Source organism: Eptatretus burgeri, chromosome 4 (assembly GCF_056783735.1).
Source record: "Eptatretus burgeri isolate ZD-2024b chromosome 4, Ebu_testis_v1, whole genome shotgun sequence".
Lineage (NCBI taxonomy): Eukaryota > Metazoa > Chordata > Myxini > Myxiniformes > Myxinidae > Eptatretus > Eptatretus burgeri.
In genome coordinates, this window is record NC_140964.1 from 64,897,231 (window position 1) to 64,922,883 (window position 25,653).

At 42.8% G+C, this 25,653-nt stretch overlaps 1 pseudogene; it reads left to right on the forward strand.

Annotated features, from left to right (window-relative positions):
• The first annotated feature begins 19,808 nt into the window (after window positions 1-19,808).
• On the forward strand, window positions 19,809-19,949 carry LOC147028233 (signal recognition particle RNA; annotated as a pseudogene).
• The last annotated feature ends 5,704 nt before the right edge of the window (window positions 19,950-25,653 follow it).

The window sequence follows — 25,653 nt, forward strand, 5'->3', positions numbered from 1 at the left end:
CCGTCTGCCAGCAGTCGTTGGTGGACGTTAAATATCACATGGTGTCCTTCACGAAGAGTTGGTGAGCTATCGCCGGCACCTTGGCCAAATTCCAAATATTGCTGGGAGAGGGATGTCAAACTGTCCAGCATGAGTTTGGCCGAGAAACTGCTTCGGCAGAACCAATGCTCTGTAACAGAGTATATGCTCCATGCGTACATCAGTGAGTCAGATGCAAAGACACGAAAGTACAACAATGTGAAACTTGTATTTCGCGATCTGGTAATATGACGGATTTAAAGAATTATGGAGTCATCAGCTTACAAGCTTGTTTATTACTTGGCAAATTTTTATTTTTTTGCCAAGTATGTTGGATCGCCTCCGTGTGTGTGTGTGTGTGTGTGTGTGTGTGTGTGTGTGTGTGTGTGTGTGTGTGTGTGTGTGTGTGTGTGTGTGTGTGTGTGTGTGTGTGTGTGTGTGTGTGTGTGTGTGTGTGTGTGTGTGTGTGTGTGTGTGTGTATGCGTGTCTGTCCACTCGCCTCCAGCTCAAACCGCTCAACCGATCGAACTGAAATTTTCAGAGATTAATGTCACCGACGTTGCGACGGTCGCGCATTGAAGATTCGTAAAATTCGGTCGACCAAAAAGATCGAAATAGACCAATAGGCCAATTTGAGCCAAATTTTGTAAAATCCTCAAATTTCATCCGAATGACTTGAAATTTGAACAGGATTTGCATATCAGGTCAGTGAATTCAAACACCTATTACTTTTGAGGTTATCATCGGTAAAAAGGTCAACATAGGCCATAAGGTCAACCCAAAACAGGCCGAATTTGTAAATTGTTTCGAAAATCCTCAATTTTCATCAGATTGACTTGAAATTTGAAGACCATTTGCATATGAGGTCGCCGAACTCAACCACCATTTAATTTTGAGGTCAACATAGGCCAAAAGGTCAACATGCCGAAATATTTTTAATCCTCAATTGTCATCCAATTAACTTGAAATTTGAAGAGCATTTGCACGTCAGGTCAAATAATTCAACCACCTACGAATTTTGAGGTAAACATAGACCAAAAGGTCTAAATAGGCCAAAAGGCCAATTTGGGCCAAATTTTCTAAAATCCTCAATTTTCATACGATTTGACTTGAAATTTGAAGAGTATTTGCATATCAGGTCAAATAATTCAACCACCTATTAGTCTTGAAGTAAAGATAGACCAAAAGGTCAACAAAGGCCAAATTTCTAAAATCCTCAATTTTCATCCAATTAACTTGAAATTTGAAGATTATTTGCATATCAGGTCAAATAATTCAACCACCTACTAATTTTGAGGTAAACATAGGCCAAAAGGTCGACATAGGCAAATTGGCCAATTTGGGCCAAATATTCTAAATCCTCAATTTTCATCCGATTGAGTTGAAATTTGAAAAGGATTTACAGATCAGGTCACTGAATTCAACCAAATATGTTTGAGGTCAGCATGGACAAAAAGGTCAACATCGGCTAAATTTCTAAAATCCTCAATTTTAATCCACTTGACTTGAAATTTGAAAAGCGTTTGCATAGCAGATCACTGAATTCAACCACCAATTAATTTTGAGGTAAACGTCGGCCAAAAGGTCAAAATAGGCCAAAAGGCCAATTTTGGCCAAATTTTCTAAAATCCTCAATTTTCATCCAATTGACTTGAAATTTGAAAAGCGTTTTCATGTCAGTTCGCTGAATTCAAAGACCCATTAATTTTAAGGGCAAAAGGTCAACACAGGCCTAATTTCTAAAATTGATAGATTGGACCAAAAATTAAATATATCATTATATTTCAAAAAGTTGTGGATGAGTAATGACAAAACAAGGGGGATGAGTTGGATAGGTGACAAGAACAAGTGAATTGGATTTTGGTTCGGATCCAACCCATCAGTGGGATACAAAACGTAAACTGAGTCTTTGGGCGTCCCGCGATGAGGCTGAGTCATTGGGCCTCTCACTGCAGGCAGGTCGGTGGTCTTTCTGTCTTCTACCGTCTCTTCTCCGGTCTTGCTCCCCCCTGCTCTGTCTGCAATTTGTCCCCACCATATTTCCGTAGGGCGCTCAAGGTCCGCCAACAACCCCCTTCTGGTAAAACCACCAAAATCACGAATCACTGCTCACCTTCACCCTTTCATTCCTCTTTTCTTCCCACCTTTGGAATAAACTCCCTCACTCTGTTCAATCCCATTCTTCCCTCCAGGCCTTAAAAATAGATGTTTACCACCACCTCCTGTCATCCCCCATCCAAATCATCGATCTTTTATACCTCTGTTAATCCACCCCAAAAACCACCTTCTTCAAATTCCCTGCTTTCCTTCCTGAAAGTCCCTGTACTATCCATCTTTACCCCATGTTCCCCGCCCCATCCCTCTCCCTTCCACTCATACACTGTATGTAAGGGCCCTGTCACACCTTGACGTTTTAGCCAGCATATGGCAACGTATCAAAATGTATGTAAAACGCTGGCGTACGCTGAACTATTGATGTTTTTCTTTCAGTTTTGGGCATACTCATAACGAGTTGGACGTATGCATAACGTATTAATAACGTACACTGAACGTTTCGATAACTTATAGATAACTTATACCAACGAATGCTTAGCGTGTTGTCGGCGTTCACAACCTATGCCCAACGATAGTCAAACTTATGCATAGCGCGGCAGCGTATCACCAACGATCACGTGGCGTAGCCTATTAAAAGGCTGCGGCTCGACGATTCAAATCATAACCACACTAGAAATCGAAGTGTCAACATCACCATCATGCTGAAGAAAAAAAAATCATGGAGTCTGGAACACTGACGGGTCCCTCCTGTGAACCCCATTTTTATATACCAATTCCCCTAAATGCTGCCAATACATCATTATACGGAAGCTGTAAGTTAGTAACATGTTCAGTAAGTTTTGTGGTCGTCCGGAAGACGTCAAATATGTCTAAATACGTCAATATGCGTTGGAGATACGTTACACATACGTTCAAACTTCAAAGCACGTTACTCATAGGTTACAAATAAGCTTCGGGTACACTAAACATTACCTCGACGTGTTTCGACTTATGAGTAACTTACAAGTAACGTGTGTCGACGTGTGTCAACGATCGCGTGACGTACCTACAACTTATGGCCAGCGTATGCGGAACGTGTGAGTCATATGCTGGCATATGTCGAAAAATTTTGAGCATGCTTAAAATTTGTCTATGAGCTCGGCGTACTACGACGTATGCCAGCGTGCTTCAGTGTGCTCTTAACGTATACAAAACTTATCCATAACGTATTCGATGTGTGCCAGCGTTTTAGACAAATTTTTCATACGTCGGCATACGCTGGCAAAATCGTCAAGGTGTGACAGGGCCTTAAATGATTCTTGTCCGTCCGGTTGTGTGTGTGTGTGTGTGTGTGTGTGTGTGTGTGTGTGTGTGTGTGTGTGTGTGTGTGTGTGTGTGTGTGTGTGTGTGAAGACAAAGGGGAGAGCAGAGGTTTTAAGGGCCAGGATGTGATAGAAAGAGTTAGGAAGGACATCAGAACCTCATATCTTCAACCCCTTCCCCTTCCCTCCTCCCCACACATTGATCATTACATTGTTGTGTTTAAATTAATTTCAGGGTGATCTTTAGTGTTGACTCGGGGATCGACTTAAAATGTGTCGATAAAGTAAATATCTTCTCTGCACATGTCCTCCTCCGTCCCCCTCAGACCCCAATCTACACACACACACACACACACACACACACACACACACACACACACACACACACACACACACACACACACACACACCTTTTATCGTAATCCAAAACATAATAAAATGTATTAATCGATATTCGTATTTAATTATGTTCCACTGATTCCGATTAACGGTTCTTATTTATCCGAAATCCAGGGTATATCTCCTTGTTCCACGCATCTGGGTATCATCCCACGGTCTCTGAAAGGGAAGAGACCATCCCGCACGCCTCGGTTCTCAGGTCCAGTTTTAAACCCCTGCCCTCTACGTGTGGGATATTGTACCCAGTCCCTCATAAATGATGTAACCCACATCCAGGTGCGACGAACATGAGAGCAACACATGCATTTCAGAGCACGTGATGTCCATAATGCATATCGATAAAACTATTTTTTTTATAAACGATCTCTTAGGGTGTTACATTATTCAGGATAGGTGTTTAGATTGGTGCTGAAATGGAAAGAAGAATCCGTCCTGGTACATAAACACCCGAAACAGTGCATTTTTAACAATCTCCTCCTCCCTGGAATGTAATCTGTTGGAAAAAATATTTCAAACGTTCTACTATTCCTCAGATAAAGTGGGTTCTTAAACACCACCATATAGTTTTATAGGTGAGATTTATGACTTCATTAACATTATAGCTTTTTTTTTGTTTCCTGCTACAGTCAAAACCAGGTTTTTGAAAACAACCTTTTGATAAAGACCAGTCTGACAACATCGGTTTTATGATTCCTTACTGGTCTGCTGCAGACAGGGAGAGAAATGGGTGTGCCATGACGTCATTTGAAGTGGATTTTAAGACCGAGTCAAAACGAAAAAGATGGCAAATCTGTATTGAGGTTGGAATAAACAAAACAAAGGTAAGGTCGGTTGCATAGGAACAGAATGCTTGATTTCTTGGATGAGTTGGTGTAAAGGACAAAGGGAGTCAGTCGCACGGTGTGACGTGGAACAATAAATACCAAAGGAGAAAATATGTAGAGAGCGCACAAAGGTACACCACTGCTCTGAGGATTCAGAGGAAGGACTGTTTCATGTCAGAAATCCCAAACGTTGGCCAGATATGAACTGTCAACAAATTTGTGAAATTGTGAGCACGATTTCTCAAAATGTTGCGGACAGATTCGGACGACTCTTGGCGGACAGGTTGGGAGTGTGACAAGGACAAATTGACCCAATTTTGGTGAAGATCTGGATCCAGATAGGAGAATTTTTTTTTTAAGTGATTCGTCACCATCGATTGGGCCAAAAACGACATGCAGCACACACAGTCTAGCATGATATCTCAAAAACTTATGGACAGGTTATGACAAAACTCAGTGGATGAGTTGTGTAGATAACAAGAACTAGTAAGTGCCAGTGCCCACATGGGATTATAAACGGGGTGGGGATGGAGATCGCAAAAACCCAAATGGCATCTCCAGTCATCGAGCTGGCAACCTGGGAGCAACAATTCATATCTGATGCAATTTAAATGCTCTCATGGTGGTGAGGTGCTCCATTTGAAACTTGCTGGATGTAACTTTTTGATGTATTTAGGGTCTATAATAAAATTTTGTATTGGTGTTAAAGCCAGTGACCAATTGTAAATTAATAGTAGGATTCCTGTTTGTACTGATTGTTGGATCAGGTAAAGCCTTGTTGCATTGCCCTTCTGTATGTACATGTATGTGTATTGTTACGTTTGAGGAGGGGGGGGTATGCATTCAAAGGGTAATTAGGATGTTTAATTAGGTATGCCATGCTGTTCGAGTTTACCAGGATCTCGATGTAATAAGTAGCAATTCAGTGGTGATAAGTTGTCTAGTAAATGTTCATTTCTTCAAGGGGGAAATGATAATTGTCACGTAATTAGATAGACACGGGATAGGGTAAGTGTGTCTGCGAAAACCCCTTTTAGTAGTCCCTGGAGGCTGGCCGTGACGTCACAGGACAGGGCTGCGGATGGCTCCGCCCCGTGATCACGATTGGCGGAAGGCGATGGCGGTGGGCCAATAAAACGGCTCGATTGGAAGTGACGAGGACAGGAGGATAAAAAGGTTCTGTTCGGGGTCGAAAAGGAGAGGAAGAAGATCGGGACAAAACGATCGTGTTTTTTTGGTGTAGTGGCTGTTGCGCGGGAAGCATACTTGTTGTTGTGCTGATTCGATCGTGTTCTTCATCGTGTCTTGGAGCCTTGCTGAGCCTCGTGCCTCACCTTGGTTGGCTCTGGGGTTCTGCTGACTCGGAGTACGGGGTCGAACGGCGGGCGGACCTGCCTCCCTCTCCTGCTCGCAATTTGGCGCCAGAACTGGTTCCCTGGCGGCTGTGAGCGGACTTGGGCCAAGACCAGGAGGTCGACAGCACCACGGTTTCTCCTGCCCCCCCTGACGAGAGCAAGGCCAGCTCGTCCGACGCTGATCCAGGGACAGTTGCGTCCACACCACGATCCAGCCTGACCACCAGAAATAGCTACGTTTTGTGTGTGTGTGTGTATGTGTGTGTGTGTGTGTGTGTGTGTGTGTGTGTGTGTGTGTGTGTGTGTGTGTGTGTGTGTGTGTGTGTGTGTGTACTTGGCGCCTTAGAGGGTTTGAGATCTGTATATTCATTGGAATTGTCTGTGTTTTCCTCACGCCCGATCCCACACCATCCCGTCGAATCGCCCCGGATCCCTCTTCTTGTCGAGTCTTGTTATTTCTGGTTAATAATAAAAACAAATCAACATCATCAACTCAGTGAAAAGCGACTCGTGCCACCTTCCTCGTCCCGTTTGCGGTAGAGCGATTAGAACCGCCATGTTTGGGTTATAAATAAATAAACCGCCTCCATCGTTTCGGCTCATTCTTCGTTGGCGGGACTGTTCAAGTCCCGTGGACGTCACAGTGTATATATATATATATATTCGTATGAGTACATATATATATATATATATATATATATATATATATATAGCTGCTGGACCGAAATGTTTATTTGTTAAAATCAATAAACGATCCAAAGGCATCTTCTTTTACAGGATTGATGCAGGACATACTGCACTGTACTGTAATGTACACAGTACACCCAAATATCCGCTGTGTGCCAACACATCAGGTTAAATGGACGACCTGGAGCGGAGCTGCTGGACTGGAATGTAAATTTAGGTGAACTGCAGTGCTGGAGAGTAATTTGGATCTTGTGAAATACGGATTCACTCACATTACATTCATGAAATGCAATACCGAGTGATTTTGCTTAACCTTTAAAAGTGAAATACAATTAAAGCTTTTACAGACCATCAAGGAAGCGTCATGGACTGGAATATGTCCGGACAGGTTGTTGTAAAACACAGGGGTGGGACACAATGGCGAATGTCTGAAGCCAGTGAGCAGATTAGGGGGTTTGACTCATAATGTATGAGTAGCTTAAAACGGAAACAAGCGTGTTGAGAAACAGCAGATGGTGAGATCATATACATACGTATATGTATATATATATATATATATATATATATATATATATATATATATATATCTACAGATATATATATATATATATATCTACAGATATATATATATATATATATATATATATATATCTACAGATATATTGTTGTGGGCCGGGGGTAGGTGGCGAGACCGACGGTTAGGTGGGATAACTCTAAAGCCGGCGGGTCGATTAATAGACCATGAAACACCAATATCTCGACCACGTGGCAGAGGGTTAATTGTCCAGATTCAATATACCTAAGTAACCATGAAGTGTTGGCTACCAGGGATTCACGCCCTTGGAACGTCTGGCCGAACCGGATCACTCTACCAGCTATGGTAGAGTATCAACTTCAACCTACCAACTCTGGCTCCGATGCAGTCGAGCGGGCCTGCCCAGGACGTTCCGTCTACGATGTACCAATTACCGGGGATGAAACCCCGTCTGAACTCAGACCCGGACCATGCTGGACCAAATAAAGAAAGGACGGAAACGAGCTGGGAACATTTCTAATAATTTATTTACAGAAAATAAAAGACAAGAGAAGCGAGACTTAACGTGAATATGCAGGAAGTATTTACAATGATCCAAAAACACTTATTCAGTTCTACTTGAAGACGGGCCCACACGCAGACACACACACAAATGAAAAGAAAACCCAGAGTCTTTATTGGACCCTCGCAGCCAAGGAAAGAGACAAGCTGGGGGTCAGAGTTCGGTGGGTACCTGACCGTTGGAGGGAGGGCATGCTCCACGGTGTGGCACCTGACAAAGGTCGTTGGTCCGATCCCCAGTCGCACGTGGGGGACTCGAGTCTCGTGGCGGAGTTCGAATGGTGAATAATTGGGGTCCATGGAGGGGGGTCAGGGTCGCTCTGTCCTTCCTTGCAGAGGGCCAGCAGAGACACGTTCGCCGCCTCGATGGCCCTCTGCTCAACACTCGTGACAGCAAAAACCCTTAAGAACCTCTCAGAACTCTCGTGCAACCCACCAATCACGCCTCAGAGAGTGCTCTGGAATTTATGGACCGCCCTCAGTGGGAAGGACCCTTGGTCAGCACACCTCGCTGTTCGCCTCTAATTGGCCAGGATCCTATGGGCACAGCCTTCCTGGGTGGGGTTTCGGCCATGCCTGCAGAAAGCCGCCCTTCCCCTCTACGCGTGTTTGAGGAAGGTCAATGGTGGTGAAGCCACAATTGCGTGTGGAATGTTCGTGGAAGCCGAGGACTGGGACCGCGAGGCCCCCCTCTCGGAAAGTCAAGGTATGAGCAGCCAACGGTGGAGATGGAGTGTGATGGGCAGGTGGTGAGATTTAATAATCAAACTATAAAAAAACATCACAACGCACATATTCGACTCTCCCACTAGATAAAAGGAAGGGACCTGTCTCACATGTACTTAACGGGATAACTGACTTTTGGGACACCTGTATGTTGTATGCACATGGTTTCCAGATCCGTAACAACTTTATATATATATATATATATATATATATATATATATATATATATATATATATATATATATATATATATATATACATATATTTGAACATCGAGTCATCTTATTAATTATGCCTTGAAACGTGAATCACTCATTAAGGTGGTAAAGGATTATCTATGGAGGAGCCTCAAACAGAGTGAATAACAAATGGAACGAAATCTCCAAGGAGCGTTTTGTTAACATTGAAAGTTTCCTTTGTTTTCAGCAGACAGAGACGTAATGGAAGCCAGGAAGGTTTAACTCGTGCCAGCTCCTGAAAGTTAACTCGGGTCACCATCAGGAAGGTCATGTACCTCCCACCAATATCTTTCACTTTCAATGAGGAACAATGACATTCAATCGTATAGAACTTAAATGCAAGGTCAATTCCTCTCCGTGTTTTTTAAATTATGACGGATCGAGGTGAAGACGCGAAAAAAATAATGATAACTTTATCTTTGTTTTCCACCGAGAGGTTTCCTTTTCAATCCAGTCCTGGTTTATCATCCTTGTTTTTATCAACCCAGAGAGATTTTCCTTTTCCATTTGCTCACATTTTCCATTCGGTTCAACTTCGTGCTTGAGTTTTGATGTTTGTGACGATTGGATTCATTGGAATCAATTGAAATATTTGTTGGGGAGGGTAGGCAATCAAAATAATTATTACTGAATGTATCTTTTACCTCCGCCACCGAAGGTGAAGGAGGTTATGTTTCACCCCTTTCTGTCTGTTTGTTTGTTAATTGCCAGAATCCTTCGGATTTTGGCAATTTTGTTGGTCGTTTTTTTGTTTGTTTGTGTGCAGGATATCTCAAAAAGTTGTTGACGGATCCGGATGAAATTTGGCGGACAGGTTGGATGCGTGACAAGGATGAAATGGTTCCATTTCGGTGAAGATCCGATTCCGGATCTGTATATGAGAATTATTTAATTTATACATTTTTCAATTGATTCTTCACCATTGAGAGATGGGGCCAAAAACGACATATAGCATGATATTTCAAATATGTATTGAGCCCGATATGTTCTCTTGGATCAGGTTTTATGTGGCGGAAGCTTGCGCTCTATCGACTGCCCTTCTAGTTCACTTTGTTCATGATTCCGGTGACAACTCGCCTACTCTTCATGAAGGACACCGTGCGATCTTTAACGTCCAACTATTGCTCACAGATGGGACTGCCGGCTTAACGTGCATCCGAGGGATGGAGCACTTTGTGATGCAATACCCTGCCTGAGAAACACGAAGCTGACAGGTTATTGCCATGTTGGAAGTCCAACCCAGACTAGACAATTCATATTTAAGTGCACCATCTCTGCACCATCCTGTCGTCCATGGGGATAGAAGGGCTTAAATGAATCTGACATTGTGACGTGCAATTTTAACTCTTTTGGCCATCTCACCGTGGGATATCCTGGACACCTGTTACAGAGGCCACCACAAACATGTTTCTTTGTTAAAGACCTGAAGTACAAATTAATACACTGTTTCTATGGGGCCACTCACTAAAGATGCCCACAACACAGGTGCCTCCTGGGAACTCGAAGTCACATGTGCGATAAGTTAAACTTTGCTGATGGATGTCATGTACACTTCATATCTGTAATGACAGCACGGTTCAGCTCATGGATTTCGCTTCGCTCGTTGCTTGTGCTGCTACGAAAAGTTTTGTACATTCAGTTTCGTACACAGTCTCTCATCTCAAGTTGTGCTGTGATCACGTGATTGAATCGATGAATCGATATCTACTCACAATGTGATGACATGTGTACAGGGTGTATGCACCAAGTCTCTCTGTTCATTATCAATCACACAATGGCGTTGGATGTTTCGTTTTGAGTTCTGTTTCCATCGGCAACAGTCTATTATAATGCATTGCAAGAATGAGAATGGCAGGACATGAAATTTTCGAGAAGATCAAAGAGTTCTGTCCAAAGGCAGATGATAGAAACCTACACAAACAGATGAAAAGTGATGCCTGTGACGTCATAAACAAAAACATGCTGGCAAAGATATGTTTCCTTGCTCTTTTGTACAATCCACTTTTCCTTGTTAAAGCAGCAATGATAGTTTTCTGATGAAATGAGGAAATTGGCATTTTCTCTGTGAAGTTGTGGGATAAGATTGATTGTGTAAAATATTTTCACCTCGATGGCCCAGCTCAGAATGAAGTAGAAGGGCACTCAATAGAGGGCAAACCAACATGCAATGCCTGATCCACGAGAACATATCGGGCCCAATACATTTTTGAAACATCTTGCTATATATCGTTTTGGCTCAATTTCTCAATGGTGAAGAGCCACTTTAAAAATTAAATAATTATCCGATCCAGATCTGGATTCGGATCTTCACCAACATCGAATCAATTTGTCATGGTCAAACAACGAACACGTCCACCACGGTTCATCCAAATCCGTCCACAACTTTTTGAAATATTGTGCTATATATTAGTTTAGCCTTGTCTCTCATTGATGAAGAATCACGAAAAAAAAATATTGGATCCGGATCCGGAATCGAATCTTCACCAAATTTGAATCAATTCTTCATTGTCACAAACACCTGACGTTTCCACCAAGTTTCAACCGAATCCGTCTCCAATTTTTTTAGATATCGTGCTATATATCATTTTTGGCCCTATCTCTCAATGGTGAAGAATCACTTTAAAAATTCTAGTCGTTAGATCCAGACCTGGATCTTCACCAAGATCTAACCAGTTCGTCCCTGTAACACACCCAACTGGCCCACCTAATATCATCTGGATCCGTCCACAACTTTTTAAGATATCCTGCACACAAACAAATGAACAGACAAATAAACCAATGTCACCCGCAGGGTGACCCATAACTTGCCAAAAGGTGACCACGTGTGACTTATTTAAGGTCACACTGAGGTGAACAGAGCTGCTATCCACCAGGAGCGACTCCTTGAGGAATATCTGCCTACGAGAGATTCCGATGAGAATCGTTCTACAGAGTAACCATGAAAAATATGAGTTTGCCTCATAACGTCACCAAATGACGTCATAATGTCTCAAGCTTGACATATCTAGAAAGCACTCATCGAGGTGTTCAATTTGAGGTACTACACGATATGGTTCCTAAAACTTGAAAATTTGACCTTGGGGTCAAATATGTTTGACCTTTGGCGCTAACCATGAAGGTCAAGGCCAATCGCCACCAAAAATTAATCAGCTGAGCGCCAGACCATATACTACATCCCCATAAAGTTTGAAGACGATCCGATCAAAATTACTCAAAAAATAAGGGTTTCGTCGACTCCCCCGATTTGCGACAAAGTGACCTTGACCTTTGACCTTAACCTTCAAATTTTTATGCGCTGAAAGGGACCTCTATAGGCCTCTGATATGCGAAGTTACAAAAATTTTCAATGATAACTGTGCTCTGCAGAGTGATTTATACATGATTACAGACAAAAAAACAAACAAACAAAAAAACAAACAAACAAAAAAAACAAACAAACAAAAAAACCATATGAAGGTCAAGGCCGATCGCCACCAAAAATTAATCAGCTGAGCGCCAGACCATGAGCTATATTCCCATGAAGTTTGAAGACGATTAGATCAAAATTACTCAAAAAATAAGGGTTTCGTCGACTCCCCTGATTTGCGACAAAGTGACCTTGACCTTTGATCTTGACCTTCAAAATTTTATGCGCTGAAAGGGACCTCTATAGGCCTCTGATATGCGAAGTTACAAAAATTTCCAATGATAACTGTGCTCTGCAGAATTTTTATACGTGATTACAGACAAAAAAAAAACCATACAAGCTGACTAACATCTTGCAAAAACTTCGTTTTGGCAAGATAATAAACAAACAGACAAATAAGAATAAGACATCATGCAGGGCACGACACTTGCAAATTCCATAAAACAAATGGAGGTTGAATTCAATGACAAAATATGTAAATCCTCTTCAACTTTCAAGAGAATCGGATGAAAATTGACAATTTTAGAAATTCGGCCTAAGTTGATATTTTAGCTGATGTGTACCTGAAAAATACTTGGAGGTTGAATTAAATTCCCTGATTTGAAAATCCTCTTCAAATTTCAAGTCAATCAGATGAAAATTGAGGATTTCAGAAATACCACCTTAGTTGTTGACCTTGGGACGATGTTGACCATTTCATCTTTGTTGACGTCAAAACGAATAGGCTGGTTGAATTCAGTGACCTGAATTATATATCCTCTTCAAATTTCAAGTCAATTGGATGAAAATTGAGTATTTTAGAAATACCACCTTAGTTGTTGACTTTTGGCATATGTTGACGTTTTGGTCCATGTTGATCTCAAAAATAATTCGCTCGTTGAATTCAGGGACCTGAAATATATATCCTCTTCAAATTTCAAGTCAATCAGATGAAAATTGAGGATTTTAGAAACACCTCTTTAGTTGTTGACCTTGGGACAATGTTGACCATTTCGTCTTTGTTGACCTCAAAACTAATTGGCTGGTTGAATTTAGGGACCTGAAATATAAATCCTCTTCAAATTTCAAGTCAATCGGATGAAAATTGAGGATTTTAGAAATCTCACCTAAGTTGTTGACCTTTGGCCTATGTCGACCTTTTGACCTCAAAAACAAAAAAGCTTCTTCCTTATGACAAACTCTACCATGTGGTGAAGTTTCGTGAAGATCGGTTTAAAATTGTGACCCCTAGGCGAGAAACAGACAGACAGACAAACAGAGAAACAGACAAATGGATCGACAGACAGAATAACAAAATCGACTGACCAATATACTTGAAAAATCTTCAATTTTGCATCTAATGAACAGAGAGAAAGGGGTGAAAACATAACCTCCTTCACATTCGGTGGTGGAGATAATTATTTATGGAAAGATAATTCTCCCTGATAAACCCACTTCCTCGTTTATCCTTCATTTCCCAATGTTGTACAAAGTATTGAGTCCATTCACAGTCCCTAACATAGACTGATAGGTTATAATGTCGCAGAGCTACCTGACCACTGCTGGGAAGGCAAGAGCAAACCAGCAAGTCTGATCCTCGCAGTTGGGCTGCTCTGGCAACATCTAACCTGCCTTTAGAAGGAACACCACAAGAGGGAAGAAAAGGAGAGAGATAGAGATAGAGATAGAGATAGAGATAGAGATAGAGATAGAGATAGAGATAGAGATAGAGATAGAGATAGAGATAGAGATAGAGATAGATCACCAGAAAGGTCTCAGTGAATCATGATCTTTCCACTCACTGTTGAGGAAAAAACCTGTTACACTTTCTCAAAACACCTGAACCTACAATAGATGAAACATGTGTTTCCCCTTCAACATATCACCGACACTCCACTTACATTTTTATGGTTATTCGGTTTACAGAAGAAAACGTTCACATCATGCATGTTGTGAGGCTTGAAGCAAAAACAAGGTGGAAGTTTATCAATGGGATGAGATTATGTGGTCAAATGGTCTAACCATTAGTTGTTACATTCAGTTTTTCCAATGAATGAGTTCACTGCCATGTCCGTCAGAAGCATACCTACATGTAAGGTATTAATGAGGTTTCTTAAATACCGATCACATCATTCATTTTCATCACAATTTGGAGGATTCATGAATGAAGCAATTTCATCATAAATGGTCATCTCCTGCTCTCTATCATCCTTCCCCTCCAGCACCATAGGATTATCAATATTACTTAACCTTTCCACTCCTGCCCCGTCTCCTCGAGTATAACTTCTCCACTCAACCCATCGTGCCCCTCTTTCTGAAAAAAAAAAACAACCTTCCTGTGTTTATCTAATTTTATTCTTCCCTTCAGCTTTTCAATCAGGCAACTCTCACCACATTGTCCCATCAAACTCCATACCCCCAAGAGATCTATTTGAACTCTCCTTCATTTACTTGCTTACGACCACTCTACTCATGTTCTTAATTTATATGAAACTTCATATTTCTATATAAAATATATCCTAGGTGTAATTCGAGGCAACACTAAAGGACTGAGCTTCAACTTCATGACGTACGCTCACCACCAGTCTTTCCTGCGACATCTTTGACCCCTTCTTTCCTGACAAATATTTCACTGTCCCTGGAACATTTCCACCAGATAAGGATGAACAGGTTCCGTTGACCTTGAATATGTTTCCTTTTTCCATTGGGCCCAATGGAATTAATTCACAGGTGTTTCAATTTATTGGAACATTCCTCACCTCCTCTCTTCGCCTTCCTTAAGACCACTGTTTATATGAAAAGTTACTCAAGTCAGAGTGATCCATTAAAAAAAAAACAGAATCGTACCCGTGTCCGAAGGAAGCAGTCCAGTTTGGCATTTTTAATATGAAATAGGCAAAGCCTAGAAACGAATGAAGCCCATTAGAATGACCCTTTAGAACCTTGTCAAATTACCCTTTGGAACCCATGAGAATTACCCTTTAGAACCGTCTAGAATTACACTTTAAAACGCTTTCGGATTAAACACGGTGGGTTAGAAAGGTTCTTTTTCTTCATTTTTTTATGGACGGATAGAATGACGGACGGATGGATGGAAGGAAGGACACACCAAATATTGAAGCGGCTTCACCGCTGAAAAATAATTCAGAACTAACCCATCAGGAGCATATCAATGAACCCTTTAGTAATCATTATAAATGTCATGACATCAATCATTGTCAAGGATATCAACAAACTCTTCATTTCTGTCGATACAATAAGGGAGATGTTTGTGTGTGTGTGTGTGTGTGTGTGTGTGTGTGTGTGTGTGTGTGTGTGTGTGTGTGTGTGTGTGTGTGTGTGTGTGTGTGTGTGTGTGTGTGTGTGTGTGTGTGTGTGTGAGCACACGCACACACACGCGTCACCATTTTTCTCAGAGTTGGCCAAACATATCTTCTTCAATCAGAGGTTCATCAATGAGTGTCAGGGAGTGTTTTCGGCAAAAACATTTTTTAAATAAAGTTGGATCTTTTTTTATTTTGTTTTTTCAATAAAGTTGGATCCTTTTTTATTTTGTTTTTTAAATAAAGTTGGATGTTTTTTTATTTTTATTTTTTTAAATAAAGTTGGATCTTTTTTTATTTTGTTTTTTTAAATAAAGTTGGATCTTTTTTTATTTTGTTTTTGAAATAAAGTTGGATCTTTTTTTATTTTGTTTTTTAAATAAAGTTGGATCTTTTTTATTTTGTTTTTTAAATAAAGTTGGATCTTTTTTTTACTTTGTTTTTAAAATAAAGTTGGATCTTTTTTTTACTTTTTAAATAAAATTGGATCTTTTTATATTTTGTTTTTTAAATAGAGTTGATGTTTTTTTATTTTGTTTTTTAAATAAAGTTGGATCTTTTTTTATTTTGTGTTTAAAATAAAGTTGCATCTTTTTTATTTTGTTTTTTTTAATAGAGTTGGATCTTTTTTATTTTGTTTTTTAAATAAAGTTGGATCTTTTTTTACTTTGTTTTTAAAATAAAGTTGGATCTTTTTTTATTTTGTTTTTCAAATAAAGTTGGATCTTTTTACATTTTGTTTTTTAAATAGAGTTGGATCTTTTTTTATTTTGTTTTTTAAATAAAGTTGCATCTTTTTTATTTTGTTTTTTAAATAGAGTTGGATCTTTTTTATTTTGTTTTTTAAATAAAGTTGGATCTTTTTTATTTTGTTTTTTAAATAAAGTTGGATCTTTTTTTACTGTTTTTTAAATAAAGTTGGATCTTTTTTTATTTTGTTTTTTAAATAAAGTTGGATCTTTTTTATTTTGTTTTTTAAATAAAGTTGGATCTTTTTTATTTTGTTTTTTCAATAAAGTTGGATCTTTTTTATTTTGTTTTTTAAATATAGTTGGATCTTTTTTCATTTTGTTTTTTAAATTGCTCTGTAGTGCCAAAGCCTTTCCAGCAACTGTATGTAAAAGGTCACATTAAATGGCTCAGAGGCATTGTAAAAGTCTTACCTTAAAAGTGGAATTAGATATTATTCGTTGACTGAATGCAAGTGAATGTGCCGTTGATGTTTCTGGGTTAAGTTTGCCCCTGATCTATAAATATGATGATGTTCAGGAAGAAGAAGAAGAAGAAGATGTACCACCAACTTTGACCGCTTCCGGAAGAGGTATATTAGAATTCAAATGTCCGGCAATTGTTTTGCATTTACTTGTACGTATATGTGTACTTGAATATAACTGTCATTAATCAATTACACTTCAGCATGACAGAGCGATGGAAAAAAAATACCAAAAAATGGAATAGTTTTTATTATCATTTTTTTTTTTTGCCGAGAGCACTCACCAGCACTCACTGATGAACCTCTGAAAGTTCGTCGAAGATCTGTTCAGCCATCTCTGAGAAAAATTGGGACACAAATAGACAGCCACATAGACAATGGTTCTCTTACAGGAGAGACAAGCAAATACCACGCGTTACTTCACTGATGGGAAAACGAAGAGAGGCAAAGAAAGAAAGACGGGAGAGAAGTGAGACAGAGAGACAGAGAGACAGAGAGACAGAGAGACAGAGAGACAGAGAGACAGAGAGACAGAGAGACAGAGAGACAGAGAGACAGAGAGACAGAGAGACAGAGAGACAGAGAGACAGAGAGACAGAGAGAGAGAGAGAGAGAGAGAGAGAGAGAGAGAGAGAGAGAGAGAGAGAGAGAGAGAGAGAGAGAGAGAGAGAGAGAGAGAGAGAGAGAGAGATTTCAGAATCGGATCCAACAAATACATGCAAACATTTAGGACCTCAGACAGTTATTTCCCAATATGCATGTCCAAGATAGACCCATCCCCATGTCTGGTGACATTCTAACTTTGATTAATTGAGAAGGGTAAAGAATAGATTCCCTTTCTTATGGGATGGCCTTTTTCTCCTTACGACATACACATTCATGCACGTGAGATAGCTGTTAGCCCAACAGAGGCTCACCCACCTCTTCCCATCGACGTTGACATCTACCCTTTTCCATTGACATTTGACACTCTGTTCAGCAGCTCTATTGATGCTAACTGGCTCTTTTTCTTATCGGGCTGAACATTGAGGTAATAATTGTCGTTGACGTTTTATGAGCGCTTTACGTTTTCACTCAGTAATTCTGGCAAATGGCTGCTTTCTGCCGTTCGTCCAGCACCATAAACATGGCATCGTAGGCCAGTAATGATCGCGGGACGGGCGGTTTATCACGTGCAACGTTGCGTCAATAGGCAAGGTGGATTTGGCTGAAGTCTGCTTGAGGCTCTGCTCAGACGGGCCACCTCTAGAAAGGACGAGAGGATCGTTGTTTTCAGTCAGTTGGTGACAGCCAGTTGGCAATAGCTGGTGGCGGTTCTTACAGCTTGGAGAGTTTTGCGACAGTTTGTGACAGTTGGTGACAGCTGGGTGACGGCTATTTTCAGTTCCAGTCAAATGGTTGCTTCGTCAGTTCCAGTCAGACGGTTGGTGAGCTGGTGACAGTTGAGTTTGTGACAGTTGGTGACGGCCTTGCAGCCTTACAGATTCTCACAGTGCCTCAGTTTCTCACAGCTCTAACAGCTGTCCATCGGTTGTGGATCCTGGTGACTCCTGACGGTGGGTGACGCTCAGAACATTAATGCTGGTTCTTCTCGAGACATGCTCTTGGCATACCTGATTTATGGCATCCCTGGTTCCTGGGGGTGACGACGTGATGTCGATTGGAGTTCAAGCCTGTATGCAAGTGGGTGCACAGCAAGGCAGGGTGCTGGCAACGGACAAGGCACGCTCACACTTTTCAGGACGTTTTATTTGACGTCCGATGACTGCTATTTGGTGAGCTCGACTGGATTTCGCTCCCCCCTCAATGATCTGCTGGGTACCCTTGTCTCGTGTTTAATTGTTAAGTAAGACATAGTGATAGACATCTGCTCTTTGTCTCTTTTTCTATCAATGCCTGATTAATTCTTTGTTTGCTTGCGATTATTTTGATTGATTTGAATTTACTTATTTTCACAAGGAAAAAATTTTGTTACCTATTCTTATTAACAAATTTCTTGTTGATGTTTCAACCTCTCCATGCTTGTCCCTTCCTTCCATTGAGCCTGCATTGTCCAAACCTCGATAGAGTGGGAGGTAATTACCAAACTAATTGACCTGTCAGAGTCAGCACGCACCAGCGTTTAAACGCTTGGCCACCCTACTTAAGTTCTAATCAAGATAAGATTGGTGCTTTGCCGAGGGCACGCTCCCCATTCAGGAAGCCATGTGACATCTAATTAAACAGCAAAATTAGTCGGTGGACACTGGAACCCGTAGTTAACCGATTGGTGTTCGTGGTTCTAAAGCAACTCACCGTATCACAAAGTTAATTGTAAGCGATGGCCCCAGGTCCGGCTCTTCTGAGGAGAACCGGGGATTAACCCCCTCATAATACACTCGGTACCCGTGGCCGTAACAAATGGTGTCAGGAGTGGTATTTTTTGAACCCCCTTGATCATTAAATTGGTGCCACGTAGTTGACGGGTGGTGCACTTCATGCACCTCAAAATTCAGAGCTGTTAGACTAAATTTTAGTAAAAATTTATTGGTGCAGACAATGGTGCAGGCAGGTCCTGGTGGTCCATGTGGACGATGTAAATATGGATACAGAATTGATCCAAGACCCGCATGAAGTCACAATGGAGGGTGAAGAAGAAGCAATGGGAGAGATGGAAAATAATTTCTTCCCTCGGCCTCAGGAAAATGCAGCGCCGACAGCGCAGAACGGCGGGTTATCACAGCCAGTGCAGCCCGAGAACGACACGATGTTATTCATGAGGCAATTAATGGCACAAATAACTATGATGAGCAAAAAAAACAAGGCACAAATAAAAACGATGGACCAAAACAACAGAAGCAGAAAGGACAGGATGAGTGAAGAAAACAACAGCAGAATGGACGTGATGAGCAGAAAAATGGATGTGATGGGTGATGAAATAAAAAGGGAGATGAGTGAAGCAATGGGCAGAGAAATGGCGGCGGTACGGGAGGAGGTAAGGGAGTGTGGGATCGGTTTCCAGGAAGAGATGAGGGAGAGCGAGGCCAGACTGATGGGAGAGATTGGAAACATAACGAAAGAGGAAGAAGGACTAACGATAACAGAATTAATTGAAGAAACAAATGGAGAATAACACAGGGGCCGATAAAGGAATTAAGAGCCGCCCATAAGGAAACAACAAGAGAGATGACTGCAATAAAAAAAAGAACCGGGCGTAGTGGCGTGCACCTGTAATCCGGCTACTCGGAGGCTTGGGTTGGAGGATCGCTTGATGACGGGTGCTCTGCGCTGGGCCGCGCTATGAGAGGGTGCAGGGCAGCCCGGAATCATGGCGAAACCCAATCCTTATTCCCTGTGTCGTAAGAGGCGACTAGGGTTGCGTCAGGAAGGGCATCTGGCATAAAACCTGTGCCAAATCAGTATGCGGATCATAACGGATGATCCGCTGTGGCAACCACTAACGGTAGCAGCTGAAAGAAGAACAACAACTGCAATTAAAAAAGAATGTAAAATGGTTCACGAGGGACTGACGAAGAGAGTAGAGGAGGTGACAGACAATGGGGAAAAAGGAACAAGAATTGAAAACACAAATAGAAACAATGAAGGTGACGTTAGAGGGGCACATCGGCAATTTATGAAGGTAAAATAGGTAAAAATCGAGGATATTGAAATTAAAGCAAAACAGGTAGAAACAGGTGGTGGAGTAAAGGAGAAGACGGAAGAATGCATGAAGGTGATATATTTGCAGCGTGACAAAGTGCTCAAAGATCAAGCGAAGAGGATACACAGGTCCTTGAGATGATCCGGGAGGAGGTGAGTCCAGTGAAGGTGAGTCATGGCGAGACCGGCACGTGCATGATGCGATTGGGTGTTGGTCGAGCTTGGGTGGAAGAAAGGACCCGGGGTTTCTTGGAGTGATGAGTGTGCGTGCGTCGTGTGCAGAGAGCAAGCGTGATGGAGTGCGTGCCAGGAACAAGTCGTGTGGAGTGGATGAGAGAATGTAAGGGCACAGGACATGCACTGACACATACGGGACGGGAGCAGTGAGCTCTCCACGAGCAACAAATTTCAAATGCAGCTGTGTTCTGGTCTCAAGAATGGGAAAATCATCATGGATTTGGGATCCACACCGGCCCCGCGAGGGCACGTCCAGGAGTGTGCACGATCCGTGCCTCACAAACCGCCCAAGCACGGACAATTGCTTGGTTCAGTAGGAAATGCTGAGGGGCCGGCGTGTAAACGCTCTGTGAGAGATAAATCACTGGAGCACGAACGGCGAAACAAAAGGAATTTGGCTGTAAATTATTTTTTCACGGGAACCAGTGGTACAATATGCACAGCACGCCCAGCATGAATAGTGGGCGTGGCGAGCACGGATTGGTTCCCCGTGGGAAAACCCAAATGTCCAGTGAGAAAAAAATCAAAAACACATTGGTTTGCGACAGACATATGGCTGAACACCTCTGTGGACGAAGAGGGCTCATTCTAGTCGGGGTAAGAGACAGCGACAGTCATGCCCATATGTGGAGCGCAGTGGTGAAACCACCCCACACAGGGGGCTCAGGAGCACTTGCTGAAGGGGGATGGCATTGTTTGGCCCACATGGGGGTGCCGGTGATGGTAGTCTCAATGTGGGTACCGAATCAGTGACCATGAGAGAGGGCAAGGATAAATTTACGGATCGAGAGTGACAATAGGGACTGTTTGGGTGAACACAATGAACACGGAGTGGGGACGTAGAGTGGTATGGAGTATCGAATTAAATGGGAGCGTGCGTAGTACAAGGGAAGACGACGGTGCACGAGTTTGTTCGTGGAAATTAGTTAGGTGATGCTGTGTTGGTGAGTGGAAATGTGTTTGTGTGTGGTTGATGACTTATGAGTGTAAGGCAGGCAATGGCCGGTATGAGCGTGAGTAACGGAATGCATGGTGTGAAGGATTGATTGGGTGGAGTGGATCCCACCCAAGGAAACCGGGGGTTAGTTTAAAGTTAGGGAGGGGGATTAGGTAAATTTACATTTGGATGTTGTTATGCGGTTGGTGCTGATCGTAGAAAGTTGAAAAAAAAATTTTTTTGTGAGGTGCAGGAGATAATGGACTGGCTGGGGGTGTGGCTCGTGAGCGAAGTGTTCTGATGAAGCAGGCACCCCAGGCACTGGGGGCTCGTCGGCCAGGTGATGCCAAAGGTAGGTCCAGGGGGCCAGTAGTGTATTAGTGGACACAGGTACCCGAGGAGAGGGGCCTGGCGTGCCAGTGCAGTGCTTAGTTAGTGTTCAATTGGCTCGGGTGCCTGAGCAGCAGGACGCAGGACACCAAAATGCCATGTAGGTATCGAGGAAGGGGGGTGGGAGTGCCAGGGAGGGCATACACCATGTTAGGGTGAAGAGCAGGCAAGCGCGGAGTACACCATTTTGTTCAATCCTGTACTAATGCCGGCAGGTGGGACTATCCTTTCCTCCCCCCCCCCCAGCTTCCCCTCAAATCCCCTCCCAATTGCTAGTGGAACCCCCACTCCCACACTTTCCTTGAAGTCCCAATACTAAATCCACAATACACCCTTTCCCCTTCCTCGCACCCCTTACCTCCCGGAGTGTATAGCCACACACGGTGAAGCATCACTCTTCCCACCCCACTTTATTGCTCCCCCTCTCCTCCACACTCTCCCCTCAAAGCTCCCCCCTGCTCCTCCTCGCTCCCCCTTCTCTCCCTTATCTGCCAACCCTTACTCACTCTCCTTTCCCCTCCCCCTCCTCGCTTCACCACCCTTTCTGTCCTCCTTATTCCTCACTCACTCTCCTTTCCCCTCCCCCCTCCTCGCTTCACCACCCTTTCTGTCCTCCTTATTCCTCTCTCTCTCTCTCTCTCTCTATATATATATATATATATATATATATATATATATATATATATATATATATATAGTTACGGCCATGGTACCGAGTGTATTATGAGGGGGAAAATACCCGTTTGTCCTCGGAAAAGCCGGACCTGGGGCCACCGCTTACAATTAACTTCGTGATATGGTGGGTTGCTTTAGAACCATGAACGCCAAACATTTAACCACGAGTTCCAGTGTCCACCGTCTAATTGTGCCGTTTAACTCGAGGTCATGTGGCTTCCTGAACGGGGAGTGTGATTAGATCTTAGATCTAGATCTTAATTAGGGTGGCCGAGCGTTTAATCGCTGGTGCGTACCGACTCTGACAGGTGAATTAGTTTGGTAATTACCTCCCAGTCTTTGGAGGTTCGGACATTGCTGGATCAATGGAAGGAACGGACAAGCATGGACAGGTTGGAAGGTCAACAAGGAATTTATTAATAAGGAAAAACCATAAATAAAAAGAACTTTTTATTTCCTTGTGGTGAAAATAAGTAAATTCAAATGAATCAAAGTAATCGCAAGCAAATAAGGAATTAATCAGGTATTGATAGAAAAAGAGAAAGAGCAGATGCCTGTCACCAAGCCTTACTTATCAATTAAACATGAGACAAGGGTACCCAGCAGATCATTCAGGGGGGAAGAGAAATCCAGTCTCGCTCACCAAATACAAGTCGTCGGACGTCAAATAAAATGTCCTAAAATGTGTGAGCGTGCCTTGGTCCATTGCCAGCGCCCTGCCCTGCTGTGCACCCACTCGTAAACAGGCTTGAATGCCAATCGACGCCACGTGGTCACCCCCAGGTACCAGGGACGCCAAGAATCAGGTACGCCAAGAGCCGGTCTCGAGCAGAACAAGCATTAACGGTCCGAATGTCACCCACCATCAGGACCCACAAGGAGCCACAGCCGATGGACAGCTGTTAGGAGCTGTGAGAAACTGTAAGGCTGCAAGGCCATCACCAACTGTCACAAACTGAACTGTTGTCAGCTCACCAACTGTCTGGAATTGACGAAGCAACCGTCTGACTGGAACTGAAAATAGCCATCACCCAGCTGTCACCAACTGACACAAACTGTCGCAAAACTCTCCAAGCTGTAAGAACCACCACCACCTATCGCCAACTGGCTGTCGCCAACTGACTGAAAACAACGGTCCTCTCATCCTTTCTATAGGCGGCCCATCAGGGCGGAGCCTCAAGCAGACTTTAGCCAAATTCACATTGCCTAATGGCGCATCGTTGCACGCGACAACCCGCCCATCCCGCGATCATTCCTTGTCTACGATGCCATGTTTGTGGTGCTGGACGAACGGCAGAAAGCAGCCATTTGCCAGAATTACCGAGCAAAAACGTGAAGCGCTCATAAAATGTCAACAACAATGATCACCTCAATGTTCATTCTGATATGAAAAAGAGCCAGTTAGCGTCCATAAAGCTGCTGAATGGCATGTCAAACGTCGATGGAAAGAGGTGGGTGAGCCTCCTTTGGGCTCACGGCTATCTCACGTGCATGAATGTGTCTGTCGTAAGTTGAAAAAGGCCATCCCATAAGAAAGGGAATCTATTCTTTACCCTTCTCAATGCATCAAAGTTAGAATCCCACCAGAAATGGGGATGGGTCTATCTTGGACATGCATTTAGGGAAATAACTGTCTGAGGACCTGGATGTGTGTATGCATGAGTCGGATCCGATTCTGAAATCCGTAACACTACCCCCCTTCCCTATCCCAGACTCGCCCCGAGTCGTCCAGCAGCTGGAGACGTCGGTTAAAAGTTACATCATTGCCATTAAAAGTTAGCATTACCGTGTGACATGCAGGTGAAGTTACCCCCAACCTAGTATGTTTTAACTCTAACCTTTTGTGTGTACGAAAATTTAAGCTAGATATGTCCCACCTGATGCTTTAAGAACTATCTAAATGACTCACACAAACAACCTTATGCTGCACCAAAATTGCCGGAATTTTTGAAACTAAAACATATAACCGGTGAGCTTTAATAATCTACACAACTATACAACTATATACAATTTCTGACCCAGGACCTACAGAAATTCAAAAGGAAAATTGTGGATGGGGGAACACCTGTTGACTTCTTGCCACCTTCATGCTCTTCACCAGCACACCTAACAAAACAAACCGGCATACAGGCCATAAATGTTGTGGCTTTCAAAATAAAAATGATCAAAGGAAGCAGCAACAAGAACCGAGCCACTTCCTCCACTGAGCTGCGTTTGTGCAGTTCATAGTCATGGTAATTTGTGGAAAAAGAAGTGAAGCAAAGTGGCATGTGGCTGGTATGACGCTGGTATGAGGCTGCAACAAAGGGACAGTCCATAAGTGTGGTGGCATGCTGCTGCTGTAAATGCAGTTCAAACAAAAGAAAACAAAACAAAACCACCATAATAATTGGAACGGTGTCACCTGGTATGAGGCTGCAGTGAGTGGCAGTCCACAGAACAGGTGGGGGTGGAACACAGGCCACGGAGCAAATGGTGAAGTGAGGTGAGTGATGCACTGGACACAGAGCAGGTGATCCAGCAAGGTGAGTGAAGCATTGGATGCAGAACAGGTGATCCAGCAAGGTGAGTGATGCATTGATGGTCCCGGGGATGGCGAGACAAAGCAAAACAGCAAGGCAAACAGCAGACAGCATGAAAAAGGTAAACCAGGTAATGCCATCCAACACCAGGTCTGACCAACATGGTCAGCCAGTCCCTGGTGTGCACATACCTAGGGCAGTGGTGGTGGTGCCGGGAGAGCAAGAGCTCGAGGTTGGCCCTACTCGGGCGCACCCATCCGTATTTTTCCCTCATGTGCTCTATCCTAGCCCCCCCCCCCCCGTTTTTACAATTTGTTGCTACATCTTGTCTCCAATATTCTACTATCTCCATTGCCAAATTCATACCCATTCCCCCAAAGGTTCTTTGGAAAGGAGAAAGATCAGACCTACATGCAATCTTACATGTACGTCGTGACACATCTCACTCTCAAGTCCTTCAGGAGGGCAAGTCCAGCAGCCGACAATCATCCCGACAGTGGATGGTGCAAAGGGGTCCTCATCAATCCTAAGTATGCTAATATTGTGATACTTTTAAACTGTTCCTGGGGTTATACCCTGCCAAGAGGCCTTTGTCAAACTGTGGTTCTAAAAACCCAAATTTCCATATCCT